The sequence below is a fragment of the Anser brachyrhynchus genome (genome assembly GCF_964034855.1).
Source record: "Anser brachyrhynchus genome assembly, chromosome: 1".
Classification (NCBI taxonomy): domain Eukaryota; kingdom Metazoa; phylum Chordata; class Aves; order Anseriformes; family Anatidae; genus Anser; species Anser brachyrhynchus.
Window position 1 is genome coordinate 116,383,581 of NC_137694.1, and position 13,783 is coordinate 116,397,363.

The following is a 13,783-nucleotide window of genomic DNA, read 5'->3' on the forward strand; positions in this document are numbered from 1 at the left end:
CTCTCCCCTCCCCACAAAGAAAGCTCTCATAAATGGTCTTCCAGCAGGGGAACACACAGGGGTGCCCAGGAGAAGAACAGAGTTTCACAACCTGCCCCCAGGTGCTGAGGACCAGAAGCCTGGGCAATGCTCTGGGGGGGTTACTGACTGTCATCCCCCATCCTCAGGGCTGCTGGAGCTCCAGGGATGCTATGGGGACTTCTTCCTTCCACATCTGAGGGGGTTTGATCCGGCACCCAGGACTGAGGGTGCAGGACAAGCTCCTTCCTGGAAAAAAATGGGGTCTGATTCCAGGGTGACCCACGGCTGTGAGGGTAACTCCAGGAGGATGATGCTACTCTGAGCACTTCTGCCAAACTCCAGTCACTATATGTCAAAGCAAGCAGCCCACGTAAAGCTGCATTATTAATACTATCACTACCTGGCCACTGGGGTCATGAGGCACGAGTCCTACAGAAAAAGCATCCTTTCCTTCAGCATCATTTCCAAGCTTTCATGCCTCTTGTTTGCCTTCCGATCAGCCTCGGCACCACGGTGGAGGAGGAGAGACAGCTCCTCGCCAGTTTTAGCACCCGACCGTGCCCTTGGGCAGCGAGCCCCGGGCATCCCAGCCCGGGCCGGCTCCTGCCGCTGCGGTCACTAGAGGGTGCTCCGTGCCCCGCAAAGGAGAGCAGCGGCTCCTCCAAAGCGACAGGATGCACGAACAGCTCTTGCCAGGCTCTGAACTGACTTCTTGTTACAGCAGGAATGCTTTAACGGAGGCAGGTAAAACAGGTCCCTTCCTGCTGCCGTGGCACCCATCACAGGGTTTGCCCTCAGGACTGGTCACTACTGAATTTCTTCGCACTCTCCCGTTTTTACGTCCTTTCAGTCACCCCATGTGTTATCTCCAGCTGCTCCAACCCACTCAGCCAAGTAGTCTCTTCACATTTTAACCCCCTCCTCACCCTCCCTACTATGACACCTCCACCACTGCCAGAGCAATGAATTGTCCTCGTTTGCTGTCTGAGGTGAAAAGCTGGGAGAAAGCCTGATTTGGAGAGTCTTTATTTTTATTTTTTTAACTGTACTTCATGGAACGATAGTAGCAAAGTCTTCCAATTGACACATTTTTACAGAAATCAAATGCTGGAAGTTTTCAAGTCAAAGTAGTACACTTACCGATTCTGAGTCTGCAACTCTGACTCAAGCTATTTAATCTTGCAGTACCCTAAATATTTTTGATAACTTCACCACTTTTTGACCACCTTGTCCATTCTGATTATCTTTGGAGACCAGCTCTACTCTCTACATAACAAATACCACGGGAGTGGGAGATGAAAGAAATGGGAGCTCTGTTTGCCTGAATTACATTGGCACGGTCACTATTATTAAAACACTGGAGTTATCTGTAATATTCAACATATGTAGTTCATAACAGCCTAGTGGGAGAGGGAAGTGCTGACATACTCATTTGCAGGCAGAGAATTGAACCACTGTCTGCTGCAGTGGGATTCCTTTCAGCAGGCTTCAGCCATCTTAAATGTAGGTGTCCAGACTAGTTCTCCAAGACATCTTCTGCAGCCCCCGATACAATTTTATTCATCAAGTCATTCAGTCTCACCTACAACAGCTACTTAAAAAAGTGAGATGAATCACACCCTAAAGAACCTGTTGCCTACAATGGGAACCTGCATAAGACACCCAGCTTTTGGAAAATTCTGCTTACGGGAGATGAACCTCATCCCAGCTTTCCTTTGATTCTCCCTTCATTTTCCCATCTCTGAAATGTTAGGAATCATACCACTGAATGCCAAAGGTGTGCTGTATGGATTAACAATCAAAGTGTGCTGAAACTTTTGTCTGAAAGCTTCCACCAATATGAAGGCTATTTGTTTTATATCGGATGCTAATTTAAAGCTGGTTAAGTGGCAATGTTACCACAGGACAAAGAAAGCACTTCAAAACAAAACAAAACAACAACAACAACAACAACAACCAAAAAAGTCTCTGCTAGGAAAAAAAGAAATAAATGTTAGGGCAAAGTGCAACATTTTTCATTACTTTTTTCCAACTGTTTTAGATAATTTTAACTGAACTACACAATAGTTTGAGCTGGTTATTACTGAACACTGTCCTTCAAGGTCTTGCTATCCCCAGATTGATGGGCGTTGCATGCAGCAAATATGTCTGGCATATTGGATTTCTACACCGTATTAGTGAGGCTGTTTTGAGATTTTCATCAAGAATGGAACCTATTAAAGTGTCTCTCACACTGTTCTGGCGTTTATAGCGTGCTTTGGAGGACTGTGTGCTCTTTTTTCCCTCCTCAACCAGGAAGTCTATAGAAAATGCTTTCAACTGTTTTATTTGACCTTTCACCTCTGGGTTTTTGCCTAATCTGCAGATTTGAATAAGAGGTATAGCTGTGCATTTTTTTATTTTTTTTTCCCTCTCTCTATGTAACCAGTCAAATTCCTTTAAGGACCGGACACACTTCTGAAACTGGGACTCTTTCGGTATTGTACTTCTTTGTTAGTGGCTGTGAACAAGAAACAGATGTGAAATATCTGCATTTGAAACTTAGTGACCCAGAAAGACTGGGGCTAATCCAGATCATTCTTAATAACTGAAAACTGCCACCCTTTGACCACCTTGAGATACATGCATGCACCCAGAAATATTCCCCATCCCCAACAGACAGACAGACAGATACAAATAGAAACCTCAGGCCTTTTATAGATCTTCATGCTAATCTTGCCCATACCAGGCATCTCACAATAATATCTCATGCTAAGAAAGAAAGAACTGCCCTGTCTGAAGAAAGAATCCCTAGCCTGGTTCCACAGATTGAAGAGCAATGGGGTTGGGGCTGATGAAGGAATGCACTAATTACAGTTCTCCAAGAACACTCTTCTTTTGTTAAAATCATGAAGGACAAATTTGAAATTGAAGTAGCAGGAGATATCATTCCTGTTACTGTTTCCAAACACTAGATGTATGCTGCATACATGTACAGTAAAAGGAAACTACTTCCACTGCATTGGTAACTTGTTTTTTTTATTTTTTCCCCCTTGCTGTCCAGAACAGCAAGATACATTAGCTGGCCCTTTTAAATATTGGGAGCATTAACACAATAATCATTGAGCAATTATTTTGCAATTAGATTTTAAAAAATAAATAGAAATTAAGCACTTGGTAAATCTGACAGCACATCTTCCAGGAATACTCCCAAGGCTAGGATGTGTGGTCCAAAAAAGATAAAATGCACACATTTCTATAATTGCCTGATATTTCTGCCTCTCTCTATCTCTCAGTAATACCATATGCCTCATGAGAAAAAAAAAAAAAAGTCACTGTCTATTTTGAATCTCAACTATACAATTATACTAAAAATATTTATCACCTTTTTGAAGAGCAGAGCAAATATGTTGAGAGGAAATAACAATCAAAATTGCCTGTGGAAACTAGTTTCATGTGGTTTTCTTAGGAGCAGAAGATAGGCCTCAGAGCACGTTATGATTATATGCTACAAACAGCTCACTCATTTCTCTAGCATTGAAAACCCTCACTCCTCTCTTCTGTTAGATCCCATGTGTTGGAGCTTTACCCTGTGTCTGCGGTGATGATCCTGCAAGATTGCTTGGGTGGTAGAAAAGACTTTTGTTTGGAAACTGGGTGATTCCAGGAATGGCCTGTTGGCAACTCTCTACCTTTGGCATTATTCAAGCAGTTTACAAAAAAAAAAAAAACTTTTTACTACCAGAAGGAAATGTGCCTCTTTTACAGAGTAGCAGTGTACCTTGGGTCTGTAAAGCTTGATGACAAACACCAAGTATTTCTAATAGCCGAGAAATACCATGCTGATAAAGTCCTACCTGATCTGATTTCTGTATGACCACATTTCTAAAGCTCAGTGCATTAAGAAAAAGACATTTACAGCAACCCACAAGAAAAGTAGATGATTATCTTAAAAGTACTACAGTGAAATTGAAGGACTTGGTAATGATAAAACAACGTGTTTTCTCTTGGGGACTAAATACATTGACAAGAAAGAGTGAAAAAGTGTTCTCAATTATTTCAATGGATAAAAACCGTGAGCATAAAATGCTTACCACTTTGAAAGAAAAACCAACAACACTAAAAAAAAAAAAAAACAATGTATATAGTTAATTCCCAAGATAATTTTAACTCAGAGTTTTTACAGATCTGGGATTTGTAATCATCATCACAATCTTACTCCCCATGTCTAAAGCACTTTGTTGGTTACCCGGTGTTTTATGAAAAATAAAGAAAACGTCCTGCTTCCACTGACATGTATGGCAAAACTCCCTTTCCCTCAGTAGCACAGAGGTTTCAACCCACTGAGGATTAAACAAAATTACACATTATTACAGTTCCCTGCAAACTAGAAATTCTGAGTGTCAAAGGGCTCTAATTAGGTCTTATTACAAAACACAAAAAGTACTGTCCAATAAACCAAACTGAGCAGAAGTCATAACGGGGAAGGAATCAATAGCTGATAGGATTTAATGCACAATTTAAGGCCCACAAAAGAATCCCTAAAGCCTTCTTCTACTCTGAAAGGCTTGCCAGACATGTGTGAAAAACTTGCTAAAAACATGTGTGTTACATTACCTTGGTGGCCTGTGACTTTCCCAACAACCATTCCCAATTATCTGGGATCCAGTAAAACTGAAATGAAATTTTGTATGTAGCATTAGTCCAACAGAATGGGCCACTTAGTCTAAAAGGATCTGTATTTTGGGCCCAGCCCTAGAAGACACCAAACTTTTCCAATTTATGGCATTCAAATCCATGGTTTGCCTACTTCTTTATCTCCATCTTATCAGAAAATTGTATCAACTGAAAGATTAAAGTTTAAGCTAGAATTAGGCCAGTATTTCCCAAAACATACCATGACTGATTTATAGAATTAGTTCCTTGTTAAAATAAGGCCATATAAATTACCATATTGCATTTCTCAGAAAGGAGTTGTGACATTAAGGCAGTTTGGTTTCCTTTGCATCTTTGCCCCCTTGCCCTTCTTCCCTACTGCAAAGGACTCCACTCCCTTCCATCACCCATGGATGCTGTGCAGTAGTCAGGATGTTACAGCCAGTCTGGGTCCATGCAGGCACCCATGTGCCAGGCAGCTGCAACCAGACGCAATGCAAAATCCACCCAATGCAACACAAAATGATCCTCTTGACTCTTCCTTGGTGGCCACAGGACTTCAGCACTCTCTTCCTCACCTCTCTGCTGAGCTACACAATCTCATATAAAGCTCATTTATCTGTGAGCTCTCTACCCTTTCTCTAGATAGGCAGAGAGCTCTGTTTCCTTATAAAATCTGGACAGGATCTGCTTGAGGCAAACCTGTCCCAGACTATTCCTCCAGTCAAATCTGTCCCTACGCTGAATGGTTGTCTTGATGGAGGGATAACCTTCTATTCACCCATGCAGTTGTAAACAATGTCCCAAACACAGTTCTATTTTATTAACTGAGGCTCAAGAGTCAAGCTGAAAATTTTGTTTGGCTTCTGATTGGCAAAATGTGTTATTAGGAGAGGGGTTAAGAAATGTTATTTGTACCAGTGCCACTTTCTTAATAATCTGGCATTAAGGAAAAGGAAAGAAGAAAAGGCAAAAGGGAAAGGGGAAGGAGAAAAGGAGGGAAAAGGAAGAGGTAAAGTAACAAATTCACCTTAGACTGTAAATTAACAAAGATTTATGTTTTCTTTGTTAATATTTCATAGCTTTTTAGTAATTAGGTTAAATAAAGGATACTACTGGTACCTGAATTGTTGCCCCTTAGCAACTGTAACTGTTGGGTTTCTTTTTAATGGTCTGTTTTTTTCTTTGGCAAAAACAGACACTAACTTAAGTCCTTCAAAGAGTGGTCCCATTGATCTACAATTGAATACTATATTCTCACTGAATTCAGTGAAGACTACAGAAAATAAAAATAAAAATTAAAAAAATAAAAAATAAAATAAAAATAATGGATGTAGTTTTGCAGGCTTGGAAATGTTTTTTTTTTTTTTAATTTCTACTTTCTTTGAAAATTGTCATTCTGGCTGGAACTAAGCCTTTCATGCCTTCACATAGTTCAGGCACAAATGCTTGAAGCCACCAGTTTACATGACCAATGTAGGGCAGCCAACTGAGTGATTTACTATGATAAACAGATATTCAGAATATTAGGAGATCTAAGTTGCAGATGAAAAATTGTAGGTAATTTCCAGAAAAACTAGACTTTCCTGTCTGACATGGAAAAGAGTCTTCAACAGACTTAATTATTAGCTCTCTTGTGCATAGAAGTGATGCAATCAGAGTAGAAATAATTGATTTTATTAAGTGGACTATTCATTTCTGTGTTAATAATACTTCTTTTTAGAGACAATTTTGATTAAGGGATAACCAAAAAAAAAAAAAAAAAGAAAAAAAGAAAGCCATTTTAAAAACTGTCTTGTTTAGATTGATTGATCTTCCTACACTGAGCTGCTGACACTACTATTAGTGCCAGTACTTCATAAGGAGTTAAGCTGTATATCAGCTTCACCAATTAGCCACAGGTATTTAAGATAACCATGTGGTTTAATATTGTAGCACTCAAGCACAGTATTTGTTCCCTTCCAAGGCCAAACTGAAGTTTCAGTCTTGCAAAGACGTCTTACCATATGGAATGTTCCCATTACAGTTCAGTGAAACTGTGTTTATTTATTGGCAATGCAGTCATTTGCCAAAGAATGTGGTTTTGGGACAGCTGAAGCCATGTGGTTGTTCAGGTCAAACTTGGCAAATAGCTTTGGCTGGAAAAAAAATGACAGCAGGTTTTGTAAACACTGAACGTTCCCTCAAGCAGATATTTAAAGCGGTTTCAACACTTTGTTTTCAGGACACTTGTCATGAAAGTGAAGGAAAAAGTAAGATTCTTGAAGTTTCGCAAGGAGGGAAAAGGCCCCCCTTTTTACACAGTAGCCCAGCATGTGCTCAGGCACAGCACTTCAGTTCACATCTCTCCACCACCAGCAGGACTTGCCACCTGCCAGACAGTAGCTTCATCATTAAGTCAATTGATCCTCAGCTCAGCCTCTCATTTGCTATTTGTGTCCTTATTAAGTGCCACAGAAAGAATTAAAAGCAACTGAACTGTAATATAATATCCAATCAGATGTTTTTCTAGACTAATACCTTCAACCATAAGTTCCTCCAGGGTCTGATATGTTTGCTGCATACCCGGACAATCGTGGCCCCAGATCTGGGGGTTGGGAAAGCTTTGTTTGCCATTGGAGGACAAATAAAACACAAGAATAATGTTGTAAAAGAATGCATTTCTCTGTAAGTTATGTTTGTGTAGGCTTTGTTCAAGCCAAGCATATGCAGAACTAAAGCTATTTATCTGCCAATATCACAAGTATGATCCAAACAAGTCCAGATAGATATTGCCAGCCCCATAGTTCTCTCCATGAGGAAAGAATTTGGAATGCTTTGGAATGAATTATTTGACACAAAACCATACAATTGCTGTGTCAAAAATTATAGTAAATGATTCTAATCAACTGCCAAGACGTGGGATATTTTTCTGGCTTGAGCGTCTATTAGAAAAATAAAAAATGTAAAAGTTACAGCAAGTCTGATGTTACTAAGCTGCCATTCTAGAAGTTGTCCTTTGAAATAAAATTGAAGAGGATAACATAAAACTATACGTGTTAGTTCAAGCAAGGTTGGAAAACAAATGATTTACCTTTGCAGTCTTCCTGTACCAAACAGCATAACTTTGTGCACTATGAATAGCCAGATTCATACATGGTAATTCATGTTGTTAATTTCAAAGACTGTACAAAAGAAGTCAAAACTATTGACTCTTCAATTTGGATGAAGATTTTAGTGTGTTCAGCTCTTAACAAAATATTCAGCTGCTGCAGGGGAATTTTCTTTTGAAGGATTTTCTCCTTTGGGCTAATTTTATTCTATTTTATTTATTTATTAGTTTAAGTTGCCCTGCCATTTTCAAGCCTGAACATCTACAGATTAAAATAGATCTCCCACATTAACAAACATTATGGGAAGGGACCCACAAGAATCATCAAGTTCAACTCCTGGCTTCACACAGGACCACCCAAAACTCAACCCCTATGTCTGAGAGCATTGTCCAAAAGCTTCTTGAACTCCAGCAGCTCGGTGCCGTGACCACTGCCCTGGGGAGCCTGTCCCAGTGCCCGACCGCCCTCTGGGTGCACAACCTTTACCTAACACCCAGCCTGACCCTCCCCTGTCCCAGCTCCATGCCATCCCCTCGGGTCCTGTCGCTGTCCCCAGAGAGCAGAGCTCAGCACCTGCCCCTCCGCTCCCCTCGTGAGGGAGCTGCAGGCCGCCATGAGGCCTCCCCTCAGCCTGCTCTGCTCTGGGCTGAACAAACCAAGGGACCTCAGCCGCTCCTCACACATCTTGCCCTTTAGACCCTTCGCCATCTTCATAGCCTTGCTTTGGATGCTCTCTAATATGGTGGCACACAGAACTGCACACAGTACTCGAGGTGAGGCTGCACCAGTGCAGAGCAGGGTGAGACAATCACTTCCCTTGACTGGCTAGAAATGCCGCGCCTGATGCACCCCAACATACAGTTGGCACTGTTGCCTCTTAGGGCACACTGTGGACGCATATTCAACTTGCCATCAACCAGAACCCCAGATCCCTTACTGCAGGACTGCTCTCCAGCCTCCTGTCCCTGTGTCTGTACATTTACCCAGGGTTGCCCTTCCACAGGTGCAGAATCTGTCACTTGCTCTTGTTAAACTTCATAAGGTTAGTGATTGCCCAACAGTCTAAACTATCAGGATGTGTCTGCAAGGCTTCTCCATCCTTGAGGGAGTCAACAGCTCTTCCTAATTTAGTATCATCTGCAAACTTACTTAGTTTGCATTCAAATCCTGCACCCACATCATTAGTGAAAACATTGAAGAGAGCTGGCCCTAAAATGGAGCTCTGGGGAGCACTAGTGACTAATCACCAGCTTGACGTAAACCTATCTACTATAACCATTGAAGCCTGACCCATCAGCCAATTGCTTACCCATCACATTATGTACTCATCTAGCTGTATGCTGGACATTTTGTCCGCTATGATATTGTGAGAGACAGTACCGAAAGCTTTGCAAAAATCAAAAAAATAAAAAATAAAAAATCACATCTACTGGCTTCCCTTGACCAACTAGATGGCTAACCTTGTTGTAAAGAGAAATTAAGTTCCTTAAGCAGGACTTTCACCTTGTGAAACTGTGTTGGTTATGACCAATGACTTCATTGTACTTTCAAGTGCTTTCCAATAACTCCCAGAAAAATCTTCTTCATAATTTTTATCAGGCAGTGAAGTGAAACTTACAAGTCTGTAAATACCAGGGTCTGTTTTCTTGCTTTTCTTGAAAACTGGGACAACATTTGCCAGGTTCCAGTCAACTGGGACCTCTCCAGATTTCCAAGACTTTATTGAAATAACTTTTTTTGAGGAAAATTGTAAACATATCATCATGGGAATACTGTTTCCCCATTTTGGGGAGAAGTGAATAGAACATTCCTTATAAAATACAATTTGGATACCTCTGAGTTATTTGTAAATTTGATTTGAATTCCATGAACTGTTTTGGATTATTAAAAAAAAAAAATAAAAAGTAAGAAAATTAGGAAATTTCGAAACATTCTTCAGCAACATTTTAAAACCAAAATATTTCTATATATTCAGAGAGCTGTGTAGCATTTACAACAATGTGCCATAAGCATAGTATCTCTTATATTACATGTACATGGTAGTGTGCTGTGCATTGATACTATATTTTTTCCTTTTTCAGAGTTTTCAATGTGTTGTCTGTCCAAGGAAGAAGAAAGTAATGGGAGTCTAGGTGCCCCTGCAGTTTTTGCCTTCTTTATATTTTCAGTATTTGTGTTTTACTATCATGTGTCTGTTTCCTGAGTCTTGGAGGTTTTGGTCTTCATCTGACAACTTCCACTTTCGAAATGTTAGTACACAAGCTGAATCTGTATTCACAAAGGGGGTTATCTGCACAGAGTTAAGAAATTAAAGTCACAGCAGATTCTTACAAGTGAGCATCTTGCCTGTACGACTGTAAGACTACAAAACTTGCCAGGCAAATGCTCTTGCAGCACAAGAAGCTGACCAAGGATATCAAAGAAGCAGACCAAAGAGGCTGAAAGTGGAGGAAACTTGTGGTTTCTTTATGACTCTGAGATGAATTCTTTCATCAGATTAACCACTTCTGAAAGCATCCGGCATGTCTAACATAGTCAAGGGACAGCCAAGATCTATTCTAAGGCACTGCATGCAGGGTCTGACTCAAGAGAACATCCTTATTCAGGAAGGACAGTTAATTTTAGATTTCACCTTAAGCACATTCTTAAATCCCTTTAAAATTAGTAAAATTTAAACATATCCTCAAAGTTAAGCATGTACTTAATTTCCTGAATCCAAGGTCAGTAGCCAAGTGCAGGTAGAAACATAAGTTGCTACTGGTAAATGCAAAAACTAGAAGAAAAGACAACTGGGAGCTAGTGGAATGTTAAATGTGATTAAGGAAGTTTCTAGAAAATAAGGATAAAAACCTGAGGGAATAGGACTAGAAGGAAACTATCCTCCTCTCCAAAGTCATAAACATCATGTGTACATTAAAGGATCAGCTGAACAAAACAGATGCACTGTGCTACCAGTAGGTGATTTGCGGGAGATTTCAGATCGCACCCATCAATCAGCTTAGTTTATTGCCTCCTTCACCTCTAAGCAGAGATAAAAGGGCTATCATGCTGTGGGCTCAGTCCCAGGCTGTGCTGAGAATGGCTGCTCTGAGGCACCAGCCCCTCTCCAGATCTGGCCCTGGGAGAGTTACAACTGGAGGCCTTGGTAAAAGAAAAATAAAAATACATCTCTACTTCATAACAGTGTGGCTTATAAATGAGAATGTTTTGCTGGAAAACAGCAAAATCTGACACAGGCTTGGACATTGTCCAGTACTTACGTAACAGCAAATCAGGTAAACAAACACATGTAAGAGAAAAATATCTTTGCCAAACTCCAACCATACCAGATCTGGTGACCAACAACAGAGTCATAAACTCAGAGAAACATTCAGATAAGTGAACAAATTCACCAAAATTTGTCTGGGTGTGGAAGCAGTCTTTAGACCTGCAGCAAGTTACTTTGGCATCATAAAGAAATAAACTTTTCATTTTAGGAAATCACTGTTTAGCTAGTTGTGCTAAAGAAACAATACTGATCATGCTAAAGCACAGCTCTACTTCTTGAGAAGAAAAGCTCCTGTTTGAAACACTTTTAGCTAAGCATGATTGAATGTAAGTGATTAGGGCCCTGTGCTACCCATGTGCAAGAGCAGCTAACAGCACTAGTCCTGAACATTATAATTTAGTTCTAGATTAAGACTTTTTAGTCCATTAAATTGGAGTGGGCAGTTATGTCTTTGTGGGGACTGACCACAATTCTGTAGTCTATCCCACGGGTTACAAAGCCTATTTGTACTTTACAGATCTTGAAATTTGGTCTGAGTGCAGAACAAATAAATATGAACAGCAACCTGTGTCCAGGAGAAAGCTCAAAGCAAAGGAAGTAAATAACGCACCCCTCCCCTCCAAAACAAACAAACAAACCCAGCAAACTGAATTTGCACTATTATTAAGCAATGTGAAACTATGTTCTCTCAAAAACCAGCATGGACTTAACTGAAAAAACAATTACATTGTCCATTTTAGGGGGTGTGGGCAGTGTCCTGTCTGCTGCAACAGTACAAGTGTTCCTCAAGTCCAACTACACGCTGGGATCTACAGTACACACTTATCAGTCCAGTAGCACTATCCCTAGCCTACCTCCACACCTGGTGGTGACATGCTGCTGTCAGGAGTGGTCCTTCACAAGCAATATTTCCACCCTGACCCTCCTGGTGAGACAACTGATGCAACCTGGAAACCAAGATGTAACTACTAAGCTCTCTGGCCCAAATTATTTCCCTGTAACTCACGCACTGTCAGCTGCATAGAATGGTAGCACAGAGATATTTCAGAGAAGGTATTACAGGTTATTGGTGGGAGAAGGGCACATTTATCAGGAGGACTGATCATGTTTTTAGCAGGTTGTTTTCCTTAAATGGTTTTATCAGAATTGTTTTAAATAACTTTTATGGTTCCAGAATTATGGAAAGCACATTGGGAAAAGCAGTGGTCTTCTGGGAACTAAAAACATCAGAATGCATTTCTAAAAAGTGCATAGCAAAGTCCTGTTTTCTGTTCTAAAATACATTTTGTGTTAGTGTCATAGAGCCAGACTGTCAAATCCTGGTCAAGTCATTCATGGTGCATGAGACATACACAGTCCAAAAAAAAATCTCTCCCTAAACAGGTCATTGAATATTTTATTTCTTTATTTATTTTGATTTAGAAGACAATTTGGGTTGCAAGGAAACAATGTTCACCCCAGACAGAACCAGAAGAATTTCAAAGAGACCAGTTCAAGCTGTGTAAAGGCTGTCCTGTAGGTTGCCCCACGTTCACCTGAAGATGAGGCAGTCCAGGTAAGTAGAAAAGTGATCTTTTTCCTCTACTAGCTTTGCATAGTAATTGTTATTGAGCCTGTGCCTTTTGGTGAAATTTCTGATGGATATGTAGCAGGCCTAATCTAATAATATGCAGCCTAATATCACAGGAGCTGTTGATCTCCCTGTGGGACTTGACTTTCACTAACATTGACTGCTAGGGAGGATGTTACACATTGTTCTCAGCTTTGGTGGCTTCCCAGACCTCTGCTTCATGGGAATAATAATAATAATAATAAAAAAAAAAGTGTAAATCTATTTGCCAGGATAAGATGACATCATTTTTTATCAAATGAAATCAGTACAGAAAATATTTTGTAAGAAATGATCACACTCATTCTTCTCCCACATCAGCAGGAAAATTTCCCAAATTTGCCAAGTGGGAAGAGATGCAATTAGTTGAGGGAAACAAGCATTCCCAAGTTTTGAAGAAGCACAACAAAGTATGAGCACTTTAAAGACCAAGTTTCCAAGAATAAACAGCACCCAGCAGTCTTCTCTGGCAAAGAATGGAAATTGGTGGTTAGCAAGATATTTGGGGAAGTGATCATGGAAACAACTAGAATTTATTTAAATGGATTGGCTAATGAGACAGTGTATTTCTGTGCTGACACAAGGATATGAACATTTGTGAAAAAGTTACAGCAAACTTAATGGGAGAGAGCTTAGAGTAAATATTTTGAATAAAACACTATTTGGAGGAGGTAGCTTTTCGTATTACAGTCTTCATTTCATTCAACCTCTAAGAAAGGTCATTGATTTAATCAAAAGCTTTTCCTTTGGTTAGACTCCCAAATGTACATACCATCAAGATCTGGTGCACAGAAATAATTTGAAGCAAATCTTCTAAAAGAGGTTTTGAAGATGCTTGCCAGTAGAACATTGTGCCTCACAGCTATAATATCAGAAAAAGCCATTCAATTTAAATTAATATATTTGGCCAGACAGCTATATTAAAATTCTTGTTGTTTTTTCTGCTATAATGGTAGCCTGTGGTATGACTAGCCCTCTTCAAAAATCTGTGTAGTTATTGCCTTTCTCTTGCCTAGGGTGCATCATATGTTTTTGATTCTGATGAGCTGCATTGCACTACCTCATTAAAACAAACACTTATGCAAAACAAAAGGCTGTGTATCACAGCACAGGGTGTGCAAGCCAGCTTTGAAGACTGCCGTGTTTAAAAAACATGTT

At 40.1% G+C, this 13,783-nt stretch overlaps 1 protein-coding gene and 1 long non-coding RNA gene across 4 annotated transcripts in view; one reads left to right on the top strand and one right to left on the bottom strand.

Annotated features, from left to right (window-relative positions):
• Positions 1-13,783, bottom strand: part of ERG (ETS transcription factor ERG) — a 148,237-nt gene that overhangs the window by 70,992 nt on the left and 63,462 nt on the right. The gene's annotated exons all lie outside the window — the stretch shown is intronic.
• The window catches only part of LOC308185499, a 55,768-nt gene continuing 43,045 nt past the window's right edge, over positions 1,061-13,783 (top strand). For both annotated transcript variants that reach the window (XR_013943420.1, XR_013943421.1), the window contains exon 1: positions 1,061-12,571. This is a non-coding gene — a long non-coding RNA (uncharacterized lncRNA). The remainder of the gene's footprint in view (positions 12,572-13,783) is intronic.